The following is a 22,901-nucleotide window of genomic DNA, read 5'->3' on the forward strand; positions in this document are numbered from 1 at the left end:
ACAGAAATGATGGGTCAATAGAGAGTTGCTTCTTTAATTTTTAAAAAACAAGTATTGTATAATTCTTCGACTTTTAAAACTATGAACACACACAACTTTCATAAGCATTTTTATTGAATGCAAATATCTAGTGAAAACCCTCTAATTCACTAATGGCAGCTCTTTTTAGTGCTTGTGTTCAAAGAAGTAACCCAAACATGTTTTGACATTGCAAACTGAATGTCACACCATTCATCTGATTTCTAGCATTTCTATGACTGCGATGGCAATTTGCAGTGGCTTCAAGATGGCTCTAAGATCATTCCAAAGCTTTCAGCATAAATTGGTCCTCTTTTACTCTGTGCATAAATTTTCTCAGGCTCAAGCTGACCAAGCAGCAATCAGAATGAAACAAAAATAGGATGTTAATATTGCATTATTGCTCAGAGAACATAGGGGAAAACAAAGGAAAACACAACCACTACTTATAACTTCAGAAGGAACAGTTTCCTATTGGGATGATTATGTGTTGTCAAAATGTATTAATTCAAATGAAGAAACAAATGCTTACATCCATTAATGCCAGGCATTGTGCTGGTAAATAGCAAATATAAAAATGCATAAGACATAGTAACTTCATTCAAGAAGTTTATTATCAAGGATATTAAACACTAGAAGCTCTCTTAACTGACCTCCATTTATATTACTTGTTATACTAAGCCTTGCTAACCATTGCCTCCTTTAAACACAATGACTGATGTTAACAGTATACTGAACATTCAAGCTAGTTACTATTCTTTCACCAACAGCTTCTTCACCCAGCAAATGAGTTGTATTTCTATGCAGGGGAGGAAACGAAATTTCTCTACCCTCTTAGGTTAAGTAGTTCAGCTTGTGAAATAAACTGAAAAAAAAAAAAAAAAGACAGTTTAACAAAAGAAAAACAGAGTGTATCAATGCATACATCACACGTAGACATGGGAGAACCCAGTAACAAGCAACCCAAAAGGGTGGTTAGAACTTGATGCTTATACGGCAACTTGACATTCTTTCACTTAATGTGGTTGACTGTGTTTGGCAAAACTACTTGACAATGTGCATTTCCGTGGTGGCTGGCAATGTTTTGCAAACACTGGCCCAATTTGGGGATTTTACATTAGAGCTCACCCATTTGATGACTGTTTTCTAAAGCACTGAGTTAATTATTAACACAGAAAAAAAGTAATTTTTATTAAAGAAAAAATGATGCAGATCCTCCAGGAAAGGAACAAGATATAGAATCCACAGAACAATGGAACATCAGCTTGGGAAGGGTCTTAGATGTCATATGACCTATCCAATTAAATTAAAAATAGAGATATATCTGAAGCTAAAAAGGAAAGTGTAAACATAGATCAAAGTGTGCATGACAGTAGTAATTAAATCTGATAGCAATTGAAATACCATCCCAAAGCCTTACCGATAAGATCAAAGGCTTTCATTTTAGCTATCGGAAGGAGATGTTCTCAAGCAACAATATGTTCCGTGTAACAACTCAATTTTCTTTGAAATGATTCAAAAATGAAAATTAAAACATACATTATGGCAAACAGTTTATATTTTACTTTGAGTCTTATTTTATTGTGTTTAGTTAAATTAGCATATCTTGATTTAGGTACGTCTTATCAATCATATTTAAGAAATGTCACAATCCAGTCCTGAGACATATAACAAGGATCCTTCAATTTTACAGAACACAGTGGGGCAAAAGTAGGTTTGTGGTTGTGAGTATGTGAAACAGTTTATTCTTGAAATGTTATTTATTAATTATTGTATTATTTTGCATATGAATAACTGTAAGCCTACTCTTGCCCCATCCTGTGTATCTCAAAAACCTTGGTCATAATGTTCATTCTTTATTAATTTCCATTATAAATTCAAAGGCATAGTCCCACTATGGTTAAATATGTAGTGAATTGGCCTCATGAGAGTGAGAAAACTAACAACTAACAACTAACCTCACTTTTCACGTACAGTCTTACCAACATCAGAAAATTCATCCTCTTCTCAGTCCTTCTTTCTTCTGATCGATCCAGTTCTCTCCCAACACCCATCGCATGACTCCAGATTTTCTCTCTACTTTCCCCTGAGGAGCTGGCTGCTAGACCAAACCCACAATATCACAATTTCCCCATGTGAGGTCATATGAAATAATACTGCCTAAAAATTCTTAAGTTTGAAATGATGAGTCAAATAAAATTTTTAGTTCTATAAATTTTAAATTCTGCATATTGATTATAATATGGGAAATACAACCTTATTCTTTTTAAGAGAGAAATTTATATTTATAGTCTGTAACGTAGGATAGGTGGTCTGGAATTCTATAAAATTACACCCTTGTAACAAAAAATCTAAACTACACAAAAAATAAATGAAATCATAAAATCTCAGATTGTAAGGAAATTTAAAAACCACCTAGTCCTATCACTTATGCTTGAACCCTCCTTACAGTTTTCTCATCAAGTTGTTCATTGGTTTCACTATTCCTTCAAATAAATCCTACCTACTGATGCAGTCCCATTCTGTTTTTAGAAAAGCTATTACAGAGTTATCGTGAGAGAAGAAAGAGTCTGTCTCCCCATTCCTCTGATTGCTATCCGGAGACCATGATGTCTTAGGCCAAGGCTCAGAAATCCAAAGTCAGCCATTCCTTTCCCATCCCATCTTCTCTTTTCCATTACTTCAGCCATATTTTGAAATAAGCAATGATACCTCAAACCATGCTCCCAAAATCTTCAGTTTTCTGCCTACATCTTTATCAATACCAAAGATGTTTTCTTAGCATTTTCTGGTATTAGTTATATTAGCTCCACCACATAAATATGCATTTCAGCAAATTCTACCTTGTAATGTTACCTATTTTCTTGTGCATGTGATTATCGTGAGCCTTTTTTGTTTCACGTACAGTTATATCTATGATTTTTACTAAAAAAAATGAAACTGGAGTTACAACAACCTGCTATGACTTTTGAGAAGAAGAAACAAGAAGTCACAAGGACAAGTTGCTGAGTCCTACAGCAGGATACTAATAATTTAGCAGCAGTTGGTTTTTCATTAAGAGATGTAAAGGCAAAAAAATAATTGAATCTAATATTCTTTACCATGCAACCAACACAGATGGTTACCAGGGTAAATTATCACTAATAAAGGTAGCTCTACTAATGAACAACCTTCTAACAAACTGAAACAGGGGATAGAAAAAGCAAGGCTTTGTTTGTTTTTAATAGATACAATTTCTCTTCTTCATCAGCATAACAGTTTTGCATTAAAAACTGTCAAAATGTCCATGTCAAGAATTAAGTCCAAACTGCTATGATCTTACCAAACATAGATTTCATATCAGTAGAATCACATTCATTTAAATAAGAAGCAGCAAAGTTTTTTTCTAAGAAAAGTCTTCACCTTTGTGATACTATAATAATTAGTAAATGTTCTCTTTAAACTGCAGTATATATGAACTATTCAATTATTACTATTAATTTCTCTCAAAATCAATCTCTCCTTATGTTTGACTTTATTTTACATCTAGAATCAGTTTGCATTTAAATCTTCAATCCTAGTAAAATTCAAAATGAATTTGTTTATTGAAAGTTCAAGGTGCAGCAATTTGTTCTCCAGGTTTTATATAGGTTTTGTCGTGATTCATTTGCTCCAGGCATTTGTTTTGCTGATTTGGACTCATTTTCTAATTCCTACTCCTTCAGAATGCACTCTGTTCTGTCCTTGGCGAATCGATCTCAGAAACGTGCGGCACAGCAACTGCTCCAGTTTTCTACCTGCCACAGCACAAGCTGTCGAAGCAAAGCACGTATAGGTTGGAAATTTGATGCCAAAAAAGTCTTATGTTTTTCCTTCTCCCACCCATAAAATAAGAGGAGAGGTATCCAGCGAGAAGCATGCCAAAGTTACTCTATCATGTACAGGCAAAAAAATATCCCTTATTATAAGGAACGTGGTTCGATTTTTTGATGAACTTGGCCGTCATCTGTTGTGCAGAGGTATCAGGGACCTAGACAGTGAGAAGCAGTGGGGACAATCATGGACATGAAGAGAACCTAGAACTCCAATCAAATATTGTACAAACTCATGATAATTTATCAATAAAGTTATTGGCTACTCCTTAGGGTATATTCCCTATACTACTCTACCTGAACTTTTTATTCAATGAAGTGCAATGTTACAACATAATATCATTTTCCGGAGTTGAGCGTGAAAGCCAAATATCACAAGAAACTTCACATGTTTGAGAGTTATAGGAAGTTGTCACTGCCTAAAAATGTTTCCATCTCTTTGAATTATTCATGATAATTATTTCCTTACCTGAGTGGTTATGATATTTTCTGCTTTACTATTAGCATATATTACAATTAACCCCTGTTATGAGGCTTTCAGGAAAGTAAATATGCAAATATAATTCTGCTATCATGTAAGATGTAGGGAGGGGGAATCTATCTGAATTATCAAATTATATGCATAATATGCTTATACTGGTAGCAGATAAAGAAAAATAATACGTTAGTCTGTTAGTATATGGACAAAGCCAGTAGAAATAAATGACAGATTTGTCCTATAGAAGCTGACAGTGTGGCTTAGCGTCCAAAGATGGGCTTTGTATTCATATGAACCTGAATTAGAAGTCCATCCTGAATCATGCTGATGTGGTAGATTTAGACAAGTCAGTTTTCCCATTGAAAACTGGGGATAACAATGTATACTTCATCGAGTTATTATGAAGACTGAATAATAATACTTTTTATTCAACTCTCAATTAACATGTATTATGACATGTCAGGCAGTATTCTATACACTTGGGATACGACAGTGAATACAGAACATAGACCGCCGAGGGGGTGACATTTATGCTGAGATAATAAAGGGTGAAAAGGAACCATCTAAGCAAAGACTCTTCTAGGGTGAGAGACCAGCAGGTACAAAGGCCTAGTTTCAGAAAAATAATGGACAAGATGGAGCAGAAAGGAGGACCACAGTGGGTGAGGAAGATGAAGGTGGGGACACTAGCAGGGTGACTCATAAAGGACTTTGTTGCTCACTTGGTCATAGCTGACTAGGACCTGTAAGTTTACTAAGACATTAAGCCTAATGACTTTCATGTAAGAAAATTAATATTATTTAAGAAAATCAGAGCCAACTATTTTTATCCAGCTTCCTCACCCTTTCTCTCTCCACGGCAGAGCTAAGGCTCTTCCCCCTTAGCATTGATTCTACCCGAATCTGTAGGATCCATTTTAAATTTAAACGAGGAGTAAGAAAAGGCTACAAAACAGAAAATCAAGAGGGGTGAACACTTTGCCGGGCTACAGATTGCAATCGTGGGTGCCAGCATTCCACCCGAATGTCCAGATTGGACCAGTCCACTTCACGGGTGCCAGTGCCAGGACCAGACCAGGCCAGCCACACTGTTGCTAACAAGCTACACTGCTACCACAAGAGACGAAATGCCCCACATGCCCAGCTGGAGAGGAGCAGGGTTGGGTGGAGAATATCCAAAAGTCTGAATATTGTCCTAAAGGGTACCAAGTTATACAAAAGTGGTCACTAAAACACAAAGCATCAGTGATGCTCTAAGTTGACTAATTAAAAGTTTATCCCCTAGCCCGTGAAGGGGTTCTGAGTATGCCACCTCACAACTGACTGCTCTGGCATTATGATTATTTTGAACTGAAGGTAATTTAGGAAAAGGAAACACAAGAGGAGGTCTCCGCCAGCCACTGCTGCACCCCATCCCCTCCACATCTGCCTGAGAGCAGAACATAAATACATAAGTTCCCCTTGTGAAGGTACGCCACCTTCCTGCATTGGGAAGGGTATGGCAATCTTACTGTCAGACTCAAAATGGCACCAAGAAAGAGTCCACACCAACAAACGTTGCTAACTGGTCCTACCTACATTAGAGTCCCCGTATATTTAACTTCCACAATTTGTCACCCCTAGAAACTCAAAGACCCTTACCTTTGTGTTGTCACCTCTCTACAGATTTACTCTTTCTTAAGATGCTACATAAGCCCAAGTTCTAGCAACCCCTTTGAATTACTCATCACTGAGTTCTGTGTGTTTGCATGATGTTCCAGTTAATAAGCCCTTTTGTGAATCTGTCTTTTGCCAGTATGATGAAAGCTCGTTAGTTCTTAAAAGTAAAACCAGGGACAGAATTCTATTTATAAGTTTGCTAATAATGTCTTCCTACTACAGACTTAAGACTTCAAGTCACTTCAAGTTGTTAGTATATTATACCATATACCAAAATAAAAATACAATATATGGGTGCCTAAACATAGCCTGAACTTGAGAATCCAAAGACAAAAAAGGCAGAGTATATTAACAAGGTATAGTAAGCAGATGATTTGATAAAGGGTGTTCAATCAAATTTTTATTTCAGCTGCTTATTTGTAACAATAATACCCCCAAATCACTTATGTTTAAAAACAAAAAGAACCAATAATTTAATTGTAAGTGTTTCAGACATGTAAACTTACATAAAAATGGAGTAAAAGACTTTTTAAAGATAAAATAATTATTTCAGTTGATTTCTCTAACTAATCTCATATATCCTCTTTTCCTGTCTCATTTATAATGTTGATATTAAAATTGTCTCATTTTCATTTTCTTTTCTTCTTTCCTCTGAAGCAATCTTTCTGTGAGAGAGAAAAGATAACCTAATAGATTTTTCTATCTTTAATTTCCTGCATTTTGTGAATTTTTAATGCTAATACTTTAAAGAATTCCTCTTATTTAAATAAGATATTTGATAAAAAGTATTCCAGATAATCTTTCCACTAAATCTTTAACAGCAAAGCTTAAAAAAAAGTTATTACCATATGCTCTTTAATGCCTAAAGCAAAGATCTAGTATGGAATTGAGAATCATAATGAGGTCGATCTCAATTCTATCGATGTTATGTTCCATTAAAATCAAATCCAATCACATTCCTCATTTCAACCCAGCATGGCGTGGCTTTGAGGTATGTTCAGAAATGCACTTAAATTAGAAGAGAAACATTAACATTTTATCATATGAATACCACTAATGGCTCAGAAGATTAGCAATAATACATTTCTGGAGACTTCCTCTACTAAAAATATACTTTCAATAATATTTCCACATACCTGACTATAACTATGAAAGGTGTGGTTTCAATTAACAAAGTTTAGAAGCTCTTGTTTTAAAAAAAAGAAAAAAATCACTATCAGCAAAAACCCCTTAATGAAGAATCTAGTTCCATTTGCCATTTCACCAGAAAATAATTATTCATTTAAGTCACCCCCAATTAAGTGAAATAAAGTAGTACAATTCTCAGGTGAGTAATCAATCATCCTAGGTACACTTCTATGAGTTATAACTAAATTTGTTATTTTTTGTTGGGTGTGGGTGGGAGGAGGGGTTTAGATTTTCTCTAACACCTGGTAGGAAATGATATCAAACCATCATGATTCCATTACTCTTCTCTACACTTTATCTGCATAGACACATAGCCCACAAGGCTCAGAATGTCCAGTTATGGCAATCTTTCAGCATAAAGTCTGAAGAAGGCTGGCCTCATCATAAACCCCTTCAGAGTTAACCCTATTCTGTACACCAACAATACGTTGCTGAGAACAAGGAATAAGAGGTCATTCTTAACTTAGGGCAGGAATGTACTCCTTAACACTTTGTTGTCTTTGGATGGATTCATCTTGTTCAGTGCATAAATTATAACCAGCACTGTTATAGATATGTCAGACACAGAGTTGTAATATACACCTAAAGGCCGGAAACACATGGAATTAAAGACCTCTTAAGCTGTAACTTCTCTCCAGCATCATGGGGGAGTCATTTTGTAAGAACTGAAGCCCAAAGAGTTTAAGTGCCTTTGCACAAACCACAAAGCTAGTTAATATTCTGCCAGGACTAGGATGCAGAAGCCCAGCTCTCAGCCATTGCTCAACCTGAATATGAAAAAGGGAAGAGCAGCAGGAAGAAGTTATAGTTAGAAGTGTGGAAAACACTCATGGAAGGGCCACCATTTCTCTACAAATTTTAATGACTGCTGAAATCACCTGTTCCTACAGTATTAATCCATAACAATGTAATAAAGAGCAGATGTCCGTTAATCTAAAATACATTGAAATAGGGGTTTCTACCAAAATATGATCATTGACATAAACATTATTTTGAGCTGAAGCCCATTAAGTAGCAGCAAACTCAGGAACAGCTCCCTTTACCCTCCCCAGTCTGCCTATAAATTCTCCTTTTACCAGTGCCTTACCAGCACAGAGATGGTACAAGGGGAGTCTGTAAACTGACTTCATAGCTCGCTCCCATATATTCATCTTCCCATACTATTCCATCTTAAAAGCCTAGAAAGCCTCATTGGAAGCTTAAAACTGCTTTTCTTTGTCTTGTCATTTCTCCACAAATATATTATTTTTTAGTGAAGATGCTATGTAAACTGAAGTTCTAAGTCACCATTTTCAGTCACTCCTAAAGGTTTCTCCTGCATGAAGGGTGCAGCATATACTAATAAACTACTTTTTCTCCTGTTAATTTGTCTTTCCGTTTAAGAATCCCAGATGAATATCTAAGATAGAAAAGGTAAAATTTTGCCTCCCCTACACACAAATTCTTTCACAAGCTTAAGAAAGGCCTCACCATCTTTAAGCTCTGCAGAGCAAAAAGCAAGGCACTGAACTAGAGGTGATTAGAACACACAATGCCATATTTTAGCTGAAACTGGGAGCTCTCAATTCTGAGACCCTTTAAGAAGGCGTTCTCAGAGAAGTCAGTGCATCTGGTGGTCACACATTGGCCATGAGGCTCCATACCTGCTTTATGGTCTGGAAGCCAGTGGCAGTGTGAGAAGAGAAGGCAGTGGGAAGGGATGAAGCCAGAAGTAGGGAATACTAAAGATGGAAGAAATTTCATGTGTGAACCCCTAAGTTTTGGCATCAGCAACCAATTTTTTAAGTATATATTTTTATTTTTATCCTAATTGTTATTCAAGTACAGTTTTCTGCCTTTTACTCCCTAAATGAATGGATGAAAAAACTATGGTACATTTACACAATGGAATTCTATGCAGCAGAAAGAAAGGAGATCCTGCCCTTTGAGACAGCATGGATGGAACTTTAAAAATATGCTTAAAGTATTTGCTCATTGCTATAAAGGTTAATCTGTAATATTAAAAATATACATACCACATTATGCTTAGCACAATTAAACTTTTTCTAAAACTATTATTTTTAAGAACTCCAACTAGTCAATTAGGCTTTTTTAGTTTTATTAATACCCAAGTAGGATACTAAATCTGTTGCCAGTGAGTTCTTTACACAAATTCAAGTACTGTGTATGTGAATTTGCTTTTGAATATTTGGTTAATAACTATTAAAAATGACTCATATGCTTAAATGCTCAGTGTTTGCAATTGGGGATAATTAGAATGAGAGCTGTGAACTCTCATTAAAACAATAAGAAAAGATGGTATAAGAAATTTTGTTTCTTGACTTCCCTACACAGCTGAAGTCTTGGAGGTATTTGTATTTCCCAGAGAAACAGAGACGAAAAGTTGGAGGGAGGGAGGGAAGTGAAAAGAGAGAGAAGGGAGGAGAGAGAGGAGGAGCAAAGAACAAGTGAATACAGACCCATAGTGCCTGGGACAAAGGCTCAGTAACTTAGCGATCCAATCAGAACCCATTGAATGTTGGCATGGTGGTCAGCAGAGCCATAACTGCATAACCAAAACAAAGCATACCACATTTGAAAGCATTGTCTTAAGACAGTAGATAAAGATGAGAATAGTTGCTGTGGGAAAAGGATTAGTCAATGAAAAATTTTAAATGCAGTAAAAGTTTTTACTAATTTTAAGGCCTACCTATACATTGCATTATGTTTAATGTGCTGCCTTAATTGCTTTATTTTTTTAAATATATTTTATTACTTATGTTATTACGGCTGTCCCAATTTTTCCCCCTTGGCCTCCTTCTACCTGGTGTCCCCTTCCTTCCAGCATTCCCCTTCTAGTTCATGTCCATGGGTCATACAGGAAAGTTCTTTGGCTTTTCTGTTTCTTATACTATTCCTAATCTCTCCTGTCTATTTTGTACCTACCAATTATGCTTCTTAATCCCTGAAGCTTTCTCCCCAATTTTCTCCCTTCCTGCTCCCAGCTGATAACCCTCCAAATGATCTCCATATCTATGATTCCGTTCCTGTCCTGGTTATTTGTTTAGTTTGTTTTTGTTAGATTCAGTTGATAGTTATGAATTTGTTGCCATTTTAATGTTCATAGTTTCGATCTTTTTATCAAATAAGTCCCTTCGATATTTCATGTAATAATGGCTTGGTGGTGATGAACTCCTTTAAGCTGACCTTATCGGGAAAGCACTTTTATCTGCCCTTCCATTCTAAATGATAGCTTTGCTGGATAGAGTAATCTTAGATGTAGGTCCTTGCCTTTCAGGACTTCAAAAACTTCTTTTCAGCCCCTTCTTGTTTGCAAGTTTTCTTTTGAGAAATCAGCTGATAGTCTTATGGTCACTCCTTTGTAGGTAACTGTATCATTTTCTCTTGCTGCTTTTAAGATCCTCTCCTACCTTTAATCTTGAGTAATGTAATTATGATGTGCCTTGGTGTGTTCTTCCTTGGGTCCAACCTCTTTGGGGTTCTCTGAGCTTCTTGGACTTCCTGGAAGTCTATTTCCTTTTCCAGATTAGGGAAGTTCTCCTTCATTTTGTTTTCAAATAAGTTTTCAATTTCTTGCTCTTCCTCTTCTTCTGGCACCATTATAATTTGGATGTTGGAACATTTGGAGAGGTTCCAGTGGGACTCTATACTACCCTCATTTTTTAAAATTATTTTTCCTTCTTGCTGTTCTGGATGAATGCTTATTCTTCCTTATGTTCCAAATCATTGATTTGAATCCTGGCTTCCTCTCTTCCACTGATGGTTCCCCGCAGATGTTTTTTTATTTCACTTATGTAACCTTTATTTCTTTATTTATGTCATTGCTGTACTCAATGAGTTCTTTGAGTGTCCTGATAACTAGTGTTTTGAACTCTGATAGGTTGGTTATCTCCATTTCACTTATTTCTTTTCCTGGGGTTTTGTTCTGTTTTTCATTTGGGCCATTTTTTTGTCTCTTCAATTTAGCAGCCTCCCTATGTTTGTTTCTGTGTATTCAGTAGAGTGGCTTTTACTCCCTGTCTTAGTTGCATGGCCCATTGTAGAAAAGACATGTGTAAATTGTGTGGGGTGGAGTCTTAGGTGATTGCCAGGGCACAGCAACCTGCTTCACCATTTTGAGGCTCTGTGTCGGGGTAGGGGTCAGAGAGGGGACAATGCTGCTGCCAGTACTTGCCCAGTACTTGCCCCACTTCCAGTCATTCACCCACTTCCCATACATGACTAGAGTTCTTCCAACTATTGCACTGGTGCTGAATCCCAGAGTTGGTGAGTTTGCATAGGTTCTAAGTCCCTGCATGCACTTTAAATAAAGTCTCCTAAAAATCCAGCAGTTTCTTCTGCCACCCCAACCCCCACTGGTTTTTATAGCCAGAAGTTATGGGGATTCATCTTAGAAATGGACCCTGATCTGTGCAGTCTGGCCTAGAGTTGGGATTTCTCACTTCCAAGGTATCCCTCCCAGGTTTTATCTACCATGCATGAACATGGAACCCTCTGTTTCACCACCGCCACCGCCCCCACCTCTCCATGCCACACTGTGTCTCTGCACCCCTCCCCCTGTCTCTTTGACTCTACCCTTCCTACCCCTCTGGATGAATATGGCTTCTTTAAATCCTTAATTGTCAGATTTCAATTCGGCTCTACTTCCTGATGGTCCTGGGTGTTACCTGTTTTAAGGTCTAGTTGTAATTCTTTCTGAGGCTGTGCAAGGAGGCAAATTGTGTCTACTTATACCTGCATCTTGACTGGAAGTCCCCTTCATTGCTTTATTTTAATGTTTATAGAATATTTATCTAAGAGCATTAAGTGGATGACTCCTCACCTCTATCTCCTAATTCTATTTTTTCTCATTAGATTTCAAATAACTCAAACTCTAATTTGGCTACTTGGATTTTTTCAAAACCTAGTCATCATGACAAACATATCTCACATGATTTTTACTTTGTAATTTATCATTTTGCCTTTGTTAAATTGTTCTGAAATTCAATGATTCTATTAAATTTTCTTTGATGTATTAAAAAATTATTATTTTCCCACCCCAATTAAGAAACTTCCATGATTCACCCTTTACTTGACACTGTCTGAACAATGCTCATTTGCTTTATTATCTTTTATACAATTGTGTTAATACTTTCACAGTTTTATATATATCCTGTGCCTATTTTTGAAACACAATCATATTTCTTTGTGTTCTTTAAGGTGGCCTTTGTTAACCTAATCACATTGAGAATGTCCAGGTTAATGCCACAAAGCCTATGGTGTACTTAGGAACACATATTTATGACAATTAATGGTTTTCTATCCATTTATATGACATGGGCATAAATTTAGTGCTCTCCGTTTTTTCCTCCTATTCAGTTTTTAGTTTAATATCCATGATAATAACGTCTTACAAAATCTTGTAGGACCAAAAGGGAAAGCATCTGTTAAGACCTCACGAGTTTCCATGCTTCTGAAGGTTCCTGCCTTGCCATTGCCCATGTCCTCCAACCGAGACCTTTGCCACTTAAGGCAAGTGTTTATAGTGCAAAAGCAAGGAAACACACAACCTTTAATGGTAAATTTGTAACAAATAGTATGTAAGATGGATCATGTAAGATTAATTTAAACATAAATATGTTCAACTGCCAAAAGATGAAGGTCCCTTTACTCAGGGATGTGTGAGCGAGTGATGGGAATTAAAATACAAATGAAAGAAAAGATAATCACCACACACTTTCTAAATCACCAAATACATGGTCCACACCAAAAACTAACACAGAAATGCACACACCTATGCACCCATCCCACAAGACACAGTTCTGGATCCTTCTCATATGCACTAAGTGCCCCTTGAATTAATTTTATGACATAGTACATTTGGGATGGAAGATGCAATGGAACCCGTGAACACAGTAAACCACTCTCCGCTGGGATTTTAAGTAACATCTAAGTCTTCAGAGACCCCAGAAGCATTGTGTCATTGATTTCTTTGATTAGTGTAAATTGCCAGTGTCTCTGCCCTGTGTCAGGCAACTCTCAAATGGTTCCAGCTGACTCCGCAATGAGCCACTATATGACCCAAAGCACTGCAAGGAACATATCACACTGTAACTTCAAGCAATAGAGCTCGGTCTGCCGTGTTTTAAATTAAACACCCCCTAAGTAATTGTACTCAAGATTTGAAAAGTTTTTGCTTCTTTAAGCAGCACGAGCATGCACTAATAGCTTTCCCTTTTATAATTTTGAGAATAATAACCATCGGGGGAACCCGAGAAGAAAGTTAGCCTTCAAGGTGTAGACCTCAAAGCAAGGAATGAAAACATAAAAGTAGTTATGGTCTGCTTTAGACATCTTAGAATAGAGAATAATGGTCTCCGCTCCTGTCCTCATTCCTCCTGTGATCAGAGCTCCATGTGCCGTTAATGGCAATTCCTTCTATAGGAGGCCTGTTAGAGGATGTGTGGATTCTGAACAGAATCACAGAACTGAAAAGCGTCACTGAATGTAGCCTCTGGACTGTTCACCACTTGCAGTTCATAGACAAAAAAGAAAAGAGGAGCCATGCAATCAGCAGGTATTCCAAAAAGCAAGCAGGCCTGAAATGGTATCTAAGTGGAGCAGCGCAACACACAAAATGTCACCCACATGACATAAGAGTCAAATCCAAGACACCTTGCTTACTAGCTAGAGGAATTCAAAGGGTTTCACAGTCTCTCTGAATCTGACTTTTCTTCATATGAAAGAGGATGATAGTATAAAATTCCTCCCTTGTGTGTCTATCATAGTTACTATGTAAAATCAAGTCTGTGAGACACTGAGGGCAGTGCCAGGGACCTAGAAAGTGCTTAATAAATGGTAACTGTAAGGTGACAATAGCAGTGGTGATGACAAAGAGGATGCTGACTTGTGATGGTCACTATTATTAAGACTATTAATAGTGCAGTGTGTGATGCTCTTTCTTCCTTGGAGCTTTCATACACTCGATTTGCTCCCCTCTTGACAGGCTCTCGTCCTTTTCACCAAAATGTCATCATTCTGAAAAATTAGCCAAAGCATTAATGCCTCCAGGGAGACTGCCCTGAATCCATCTGGTTTGGGTGCCCCCCTTCCACTCTTCACATCAACCAGAGCAATATGCAGATGTTGCTATGAAAGCCACCTGGAGACGCTGAGTTCTAAAGCAGGATTTAAAGATGCTTGGGTATCTACATATTCCAGACACTGTGCTGAGGCATGAGAATAGATGAATAAATGAGATGAGGGTACAGAGCATAGAAATGCTAGCAGGCTAGACTTAGAGCTACACCAAAATCATGACCAGAGCTATAACAGAAGTACGTTAAATATTCTGTGAGAACATGGGAGGGAGAAATTGATTAAATCAAAGCAAGACAGAAGGGGAAGCTTTATGGAACATTTCAGTTATAAAATAACATCTGAGTTGGACCTTAAAGAGTGAGTACAAAAAGTTTCCTAAAAGGATCTTATCACAACAGATTGTCCTCATATTTATACAGACGACCATCTCTAAGGAGTGAGTACTGGGGACATGGCTTGCACTGAAATACCAATAGATTATTCCACTTGCGAGCAAATAAAAGATAAAGAAGTTGAATGGAGTAGCTTATATTTAGCCTTTCGTTTGTTCCAAGGGTGATTTTTAATCAAAGCAAGGCTCCACGGTGTGAGCAGAGGTAATTGGGGCGCTAGTAGCAGCTCAGGTGGTGGTCAGGTTACATTGGCTTCTCCGTGATGGGACTGCTGGGTGGTTAAATGAATTGATGATTGCAAATTGCTTTGAAAATACAGAATGCCGAAGCAATGCCATGAATTACTGTTGTTCAATATACTCAGGAGACAAACTTGTCTCTAAACAGAGGGTCTCTGAAAGATCAACTATGTTTAAAGACATTTAAGAGCTTTCCTTTTCACAACAAAGATGGAATTTTTAACTAGATTTTTTCTAAAGCCATCAAAATGCCTAATGATAATCTTTTAAAAATGACATTATAACTGAATAAATCTAAAATTGCTCATAAATTCCACTTACAGGAAACTTGAAGGGAAAAATGCATTAAACTAAAACACTTTGCCATCTTGCTTAAAACTAAATTAAAAGACATAGAATGCTTCCCATGCAAATTGTAGCTGTGATAGCAGAGAGCAAATAGGAAAAAAACAAATTAGAGCTACCTAACATATATAAACATACAGAGAGGGTTCTTTTAAAAAGAGGACGGAAGAAACTCCTCAGAGCAACTCACATTTGATTCAAATAATCAATCGTTCCTTACTTCAAATGGTGTTCAGCAATGTTTGCTAGGCTCTATGAACTCTGTCCAACATCTACAAAAGATAAAATGGAAATGAGATCAGTCCTATAATAATGGTAATGATACTGACAGTACCTTACATTTTTATACTTTCTAGTTTACACAGCAAATTTAACTATCTAATACTCAAAATATTGTGAAATAGATAGGACAGGTGTTACCATTTTTTAAAAATGTTTAAATGAGTAATTGAGGCAAAGAGAAGTTATTGGCTAGAAAGGTTTGAAATCCCAGAGCTGATAGGTATCAGAACTGAGGTGACAACAAGGTCTTCTCATTTCTCAGTGAGGCACCTAATGACATTATTTCCAAATATTGAGAAGAGCTTATTAAAACCTTTATCTAAATGGTAAAAAATAATAGAACGCATTTCTTTTCATATTAAATTAGAATTAATACTTATAGTATTTAATTTAAGTTAAAATCTACTTTAAGAAAGAATGTATTTACATAAGAAAATGGAGCAGTAACAATGAACTAGACACATCTTTCCCAAACCGTATGCCCTGGAACACTCATCCCAAAAGATGCCGGTGAGTGAGCTGTGGGAAAAAATGTTATGGTGAAATGTATATATGGGGAGTGCTGCTTAGTAGGCTTCTTTGTTATGACTCTATCTATATTAATACACAAAAAGCCTCTAAAATGTCGACAGCTAAAAACCCATCCCTATATTCTATCTCCATGTGTCTGAAGCTGGGGTATGCATTCACTTGAGTTAAGGGTAGACTAGCATATGATAGAAATAAGGATGGTACATACCTCTGGAGTAACCATTTTAATGTGATTTTACTAAACAATAAAAGCTATAAAATATAATTTTTTATTATTACAAATTTTCATTGTTTTTCAAGTACCGTTTTCTGACTTTTTCACCAATATAATTTTTAAATTAAAACCAAAGGCTATTACCTCAAAGCACTTTGGCTTGTGGGAGGCTGCTCTATCCCACAACCTGGAGAAGCCCGGGAGGGGAGCCCACTTCTGTCTGCCCTTACAAAGCTTCCCTAATGTGAATTTATCAATCACATTAAAAAGGAGTTTCATCATAATTCCTAAGTGAGCTGCTCAACATTCTAAATATTTAATTACCTGTTTCTTGAACAGGTAACTTTGTGTGAGAAGTTGCAGAGGAATTACAATTTGTAATCTGTAGGAAGTGTCCTGCATGTCTTCAGTGTGCAAGGTTTGAGGCTGTGATTGTCCTGAACCAATAATGTGTAGAAAGAAGAGGAAATGCAATTACAACACAGTAAACTGAGGTCTAGAGACCTGCATCCTGGTGGCTCCTGCTTTGCCTTAAATGAGCTATCATTTAATGGCTCAGTATGTGTATCTGAAACATGACAAGATATTTGCTGAGATGATTTCCTACAATTTCCTACCAAAGGCTGAAGGCTGGAAATATACAGATACTTGCACGCATGTGTGCACACACACTTGTCAAATCTAACTTCAGAATGTAAAGCACAATGGACTCACCACCTAAGACTTGGATATTTCCATAATGTGACTCTCAAAATATTAAATAATGTCTCACACATGCTAGGCACTCAATAAACAACCAGTAGTTGAACTGATATGGGAAAGGAGGGGCAAATATTTTTAAAAGAGGCACCAAATCAAAAAGGCTAAAGAAATGGTCACTGGCAGGCATGAAAAAAGGATAGTCCAGAAGCAATGTAAATACAGATTAGAAACAAAATGAAGTGGGGCCTGCTAATTACTGATAAGGAGTGAGAAAGAACACAGAATTGTGATTGACTAGGAGGCTTGAAATTTCACACACAAACAGTAGAACCTTGAGGACCTCAATCAATCACTGTAAAGGGATCCTTTAACATTAATAAAGACATAAATGTAAGAACTACAAGGGAGGGGGAGCAAGTCTTGTTTTAAAAGATTTAAAAGAGGAAGAAGACAGGAGATTTACTTTTCCATAGATAAATTTTTGTGTACTATTTAAATTTTTACCATATGTGGGAATTTATTTTCTTGATTGTTTTCCCTCCCCTTCCCTCCTCTCCTCTTCCTCCCCCTTCCTTCCTCTTTAGTTATTTAAAAAGCTTTCTAACAGAATAGTTTTTAAAAGAGAAAATAAAATATTTAAGTGATATATTCCCAATTGACTGGTTTCTTTAATCAAATACATTTATCTTAATAAACTCGGGGGTAAAGTCTGGCATAAATATACCAAAATTGAACCGATAATTAGTTTCTTTTACAAAATGACTTACATGATAGAAAAGGATAAGGAAATAACGTCGGGATTTCAATATTGGTCCAAAATCTAATGAATCAGTACCTAATAGTGAGAGTTTGGGCCAGTTCTTGGGAGTTTAGTCAATTGCAAAGTTAGAGGGCTCAGTCCCCAAGAATGCCCTCATGTTTGATACTAATTGCAAGTTTGTGGGTATTTGAAAACCCGTCTCAGGCTTGATAATTCTCTAGAAGGACTAACAGAACTCAGGAAAATATGATGTATTTGGTTATAGTCTGTCACAGGGAGAGGATGCAGATGAAAATCAGCCAAAGGGAGGAAGCACATAGGGCAGAAGCAGAAGAGTACAAACAGGGGGCTCCTACCACCATTTTCCTGTGGACGTGTTACCCTCCTGCCGCTGTGTGACGGTGCACACAGAGCGTCGCCAACCAGAGAAGCTCACCAAGCCTCAGTGGTCAAAGATTGTATGGAGCTCCATTAAGAGTATGATTGAATGATTGATTTCCATCTCTGGGGTGACTGGTACCATGTGACTCAAAGTTGACCTCGTCCTAAATCTCCTGCCATTCTCACATCACAATTATGATTCCCCAATTACGTAATAGATATGAAAGTGATTCAAAATGTCATAATTATACTGCGAATTAAAGTATTAGCTTATTTCCAGTGGGCTTCCTTTTAAAAAGTCAGACAAGTCCCAGGAAAAAAAAAGTCATCAATGTTATGATATAATTCAATCATGCCTTCAAATGTAGAAACTATTTTAAGTTAGTTATTTATGGTAAATGAACAGTTTTTGCAATAAAACATTGTTAAATATTAATGAAACACATCATAGTATGATGACATAAATTAATAAAAGCTATTTTATATCTAGCAATTGACAGTCCAAAGAAAAAACAACAACGTGAGTGTATAGGACATAATGAATTCAGTCTATTAAGTCTTCTCTTTGCTGTTCTCCACGAAGCTTCCTTGGCTATATTAACACTCTGTAAAAACTTCTAATTCTTAGAAATGAGGAGATGGATCTTACTTGAAGAGGAAATAGAGCAAACATGGGAGAAAAATTCCTTCCTTCCTTCTTTTTTTCCCTTTCTCTCTCTCTCTGTCTGTCTCTTTTGCACTACCTTCATGCATTTTGAGGAGTTTCAATTTAAAAAATTTAGTGGGGAAAAATAACAGGATAGCACATTACTTTGAACACATGTAAAGGGAATAAAAATGTTGTAACTGCAAGTTTTTAAATCATGCATTAAACTATTTTTCCTGTGTTAATAGCATTCTATTAGAGCTGGCAACTTCGTATTGTTATTCATTGCCTTAACCTGCATAGAAATCCAATAGATGCCACAGGGAGATAAAAGCTTTCAATAAAACCTCCAACTAAAGAGAAGCCATGGGATAATCTAAACTGAATGAATGGTGGAGCAGTAGCAAGGACATGCCTGTTTGCTTCGGTCAGAAATGCCAAAGAAACAACAGTGGAATGAAATAAAGGACACTCAACAGGGTAGCCACACTATTGCCGCACCTTTATGAACATGGAGTCTGAGGTGGCATGCAGAGAGGAGAAGGCTTTAGAGGCAGGGCTTTTTAAAGTCTTTATCCACTCCTGAAGGTAACACCATCCCAAGGCACACCCTTCCTCATTCAGAAACTGAGCTTAAGACCTGAGCTCATTTCTAGAAACTGAATCTTGACCCAAACAACACAAAGACCATAGAATTTGCCCATTAATAACAGTTACATGGAACCCTAGGGCTGCCCTGGGTTCTGATGTTTCTATCACTGGGTTTTTCATTATTTCTTCAGTTTTTCTGGGCAACCCTGCCCAACCTTTCAACAGATCCCAGAAACATTTTCACTTTTTCTTAAGTAAGTTAAAAGTGGTTTCTGATGCTTGCAATCCGTGAGCCCTGACTAAAACACATCCTGGATCCAAGAATGGTAGACAGTCACACTATTGACATCTCTGGTCAAGAACATGTCAAGCTGACCAGTGCAGTGTGTCCATGTACTTGACAAGAACTTCAGTTCTGTAAGAGATCCAAAAAGTGTATGAAGACATGATTCCTACCCACAGCCCTGAGTAGACTTTGGATAAAGCCAGGGAGACAGAAATCACATATGAGAAACAATTACAGAATTATGAATAACTGAGTTACTAAAAAGAAATCTAATTTTTCCATGAAATAGCAGTTATGGAAAGGGAAAGAATGAAATGGGACTAAACATCAAAGATTTTCTGAAAGAAGATTAAGATTGAGTACTAACTATAATCTAAATAAGTGGCCTCTGTGATTAGGAGTATAAATAAATGAATCTCTATGGGAAAAAATACCTAGTGCATACACTTAAACAAGACTAACAAAATCCGTATTATCAAGAAATGTTTTTGAAGGGGGATAATAAAAAGAGTCAGGGTCTCCATTAATAACATGCATATTAATAATGCAGTTGGCAATGTTCAAGTTCATTTAAAAAGGTGCACATAAACAATCCTACCTCCGTTCATCACCAGGCATACCTTGTCCAAGAGTCTCCAACTAGTCTTCAGAAAAAGCATGAGCTGGAGGCTAGTGCAGAAAAGAAGCAGGACAGATCCACATAGGAGAGAAGATGGAAAAGGGGATCTATAAGAGAAGAGTGGAAATAATGTCAGGAAGAAGGAGGTAAACATAAGGAAGAAAAGTTACAGAAGAAAAAACAACATCTTAGAGAGGTAGTACTGCAAAGGTTCAGAAGTGGCAGATTCGCCACTGACGCAAAACACAAGGTACAAAGTAAGAACAAATAATAATTAAAAACAATTTTTGTGTACACTATTAGACCTTGGTTTTTTGAAGTCAAACCCTTTAATTTGACCCTTTAATTAGTTTATTTGTTTTAATGGGTCCCATCAGACATAAATGTCTAGGACTCAAAGATTTTGTGAATGGTTTGATTGAGGGACAGGCCACTGCTCAAGTAATGTCTCCAAAGGATAAGAACAGGACAGAAAACCCAGGGAGACTGAGAAAATTGTACTTGCCAAACTTGATACTGTTTAAGATCAGAAGACACACACTGATAATTAGGGCAGCTATATAATATACTGTCCAACCGGGACTCTTTTGAAAGTTCTATGGGGTTATTAATAATTGTGTAAGAAGGAAGATTAGTGAGAGGAGGAGGGTGGTGGGGCATTGTCTGAGCCCTGATGATCAAGGACCATTTCATGGGGCATAAGGAATTTGGACCAAAGTCTGGCGATGTATGAGTCACCAGCGAACACCACCCACAAGCCCTGTGGCCAGATGAGGGGCCAGGGCCTCAGAAACCAGAGTCTCCAAAAGTAGCCTGGAGCTCCTATTGCCTTGCCCTTCTCTGGACTCTAGGGGTGATGTTGGAGGTGGGCAGCAGGCCCCGTCCATGCAACCTGACCAGCTAAGTCACCAAATGAGTGACTCAGAAGCTACATTTGTTAGTCATGATCTGACCAACCATGGGATTGGTACCTCTGCCTTATACCACTCCAGCTTCAAGGCCTGCACAACCTACCAAGTGACAAATACCACGGGGACAAGAACATCTTGGGCTCATTACCCTTGGTATCAGTGAGAACAAGCTCTGCACTGATCTGAGGGCTGAAAGGTCGAGTTGGAGTGACATGAACTACACTGATGCTCTTCCTTCTGGAATATTCTGACTGAACAAGACAAGCATTCCTGATTGAATAAATGACCCAGGTCCTGACCTACTACTGCCCAGCACTTGCCCAGCTTGATGCAGAAAATGTGGTTGTTCTAAGTGGCTGTTGCTCTGTCTTCTCTGCGTTGTCCACGGTTCTGTGTGATCCAGGTCAGGCCTTTCTGAACCTCCCCCCTTCCATGCTGGCTTCCCCTATATTTCCCATCTGTATGCAAAAGTTGAGCTCATTCATGACCGTCAAGACAGTGAGAGCACTTTGGTGAACACCCACCTATTCCAGCTGACTGTGGACCAATTAGTGAAAGCCCTGCTTGTGGCTAGGTCTAAGGGGGAAAGGGGCAAAATCCTCGTGCTCATCAACCCTCAGAACCCTCTGAGAGGCGTCTACCCCCAGGACTCACTGAAGGAATACCCAGAATTTGCCAAGAGGTGCACACTACATGTAATCATAGATGAGCTTTACATGAGACTGTGTTTGATGAGTCTGTCACATTTCACAGTGTTCTGACCATGGGAAGTTCCTTTGACCCCAACAGAAGCCATATAATCTGGGGCACCAGTAAGAGTTTGGGGACCTCTGACTTTGTTTTGACACCTGGTACACCCACAACAAGAAGGTGCCCTCTGCCATGAGTCCCTCGGGCTTCCTCTACAGCACCTCAGGCATCATCGGCACAAGCTGTGTCAGCTGCTCCAGGACAGAATGACTGACATAGTGCACCTGCCCACTAATCGCTCTCAGCAGCAAACAGCTCACAAGTGCATCACTACCAAGATGAAGGCATTAAGAATCCCTTTTCTGTGGCCTCCATGTCTGGGTCAACTTAAAAGTACCTGGGCCCATGCATATTTGAGGAAGAGCTGCTAACCTAGCTCTGCTTCCTGGACAACTGGCTGGTACTGTCCCCTGGAGAGTCCTACCTGGGTAAAGAGCCTGGCCGGTTCAGCCCCACCTTTGCAGAGAAGCCCCTCCACCTGAAAGTTGCCACACATTCTTTCCCTCCAGCACTAGCCAAGCAGAAGGAGGATTTGACACAAACATATATGAAGGGTGTGCAGAGGGAGCCAACAGTCTGCCTCCCAACCAGCAGCTACAGCCAATCACATGCTCAGGGATGCCTGACCTCTGCCTCTGGTCCAGAAGGCTGTAGTACTGACCTGCTGTGTGACAGAGCAAACATCTGTCTCCCCCAGAAATGGGCTCATCTGACACAGTCATCTCTCTCCTTGAGCTGAGCATCTGCCACTTTTGGAAGCTTTTGCATTTTTTAATTCTTTTCTAGCCATGTTGTGGTGTGAAATGATTTTAGGAGGTTTGGGGTGGGAAAGCCTGTCGGGAATAAAGGGAGCTCTGGATGGGTTTTATTTTGTATCCTATATATAATAAATTCCATATTCTCTTAAAAATGAATAATTGTGTAAGAACAAGGAACAGACCATATAAATATATAGTGAACCCTACTGATAAGCCTTTC

At 37.9% G+C, this 22,901-nt stretch overlaps 1 pseudogene; it reads left to right on the plus strand.

Moving 5' to 3' along the window:
• LOC119062355 (probable inactive 1-aminocyclopropane-1-carboxylate synthase-like protein 2) overlaps positions 1-22,662 on the plus strand; it is a 32,543-nt pseudogene extending 9,881 nt beyond the window's left edge.
• The last annotated feature ends 239 nt before the right edge of the window (positions 22,663-22,901 follow it).

Source organism: Artibeus jamaicensis, unplaced genomic scaffold, assembly GCF_021234435.1.
Source record: "Artibeus jamaicensis isolate MK-2021 breed Jamaican fruit bat unplaced genomic scaffold, CSHL_Jam_final scaffold_474, whole genome shotgun sequence".
Lineage (NCBI taxonomy): Eukaryota > Metazoa > Chordata > Mammalia > Chiroptera > Phyllostomidae > Artibeus > Artibeus jamaicensis.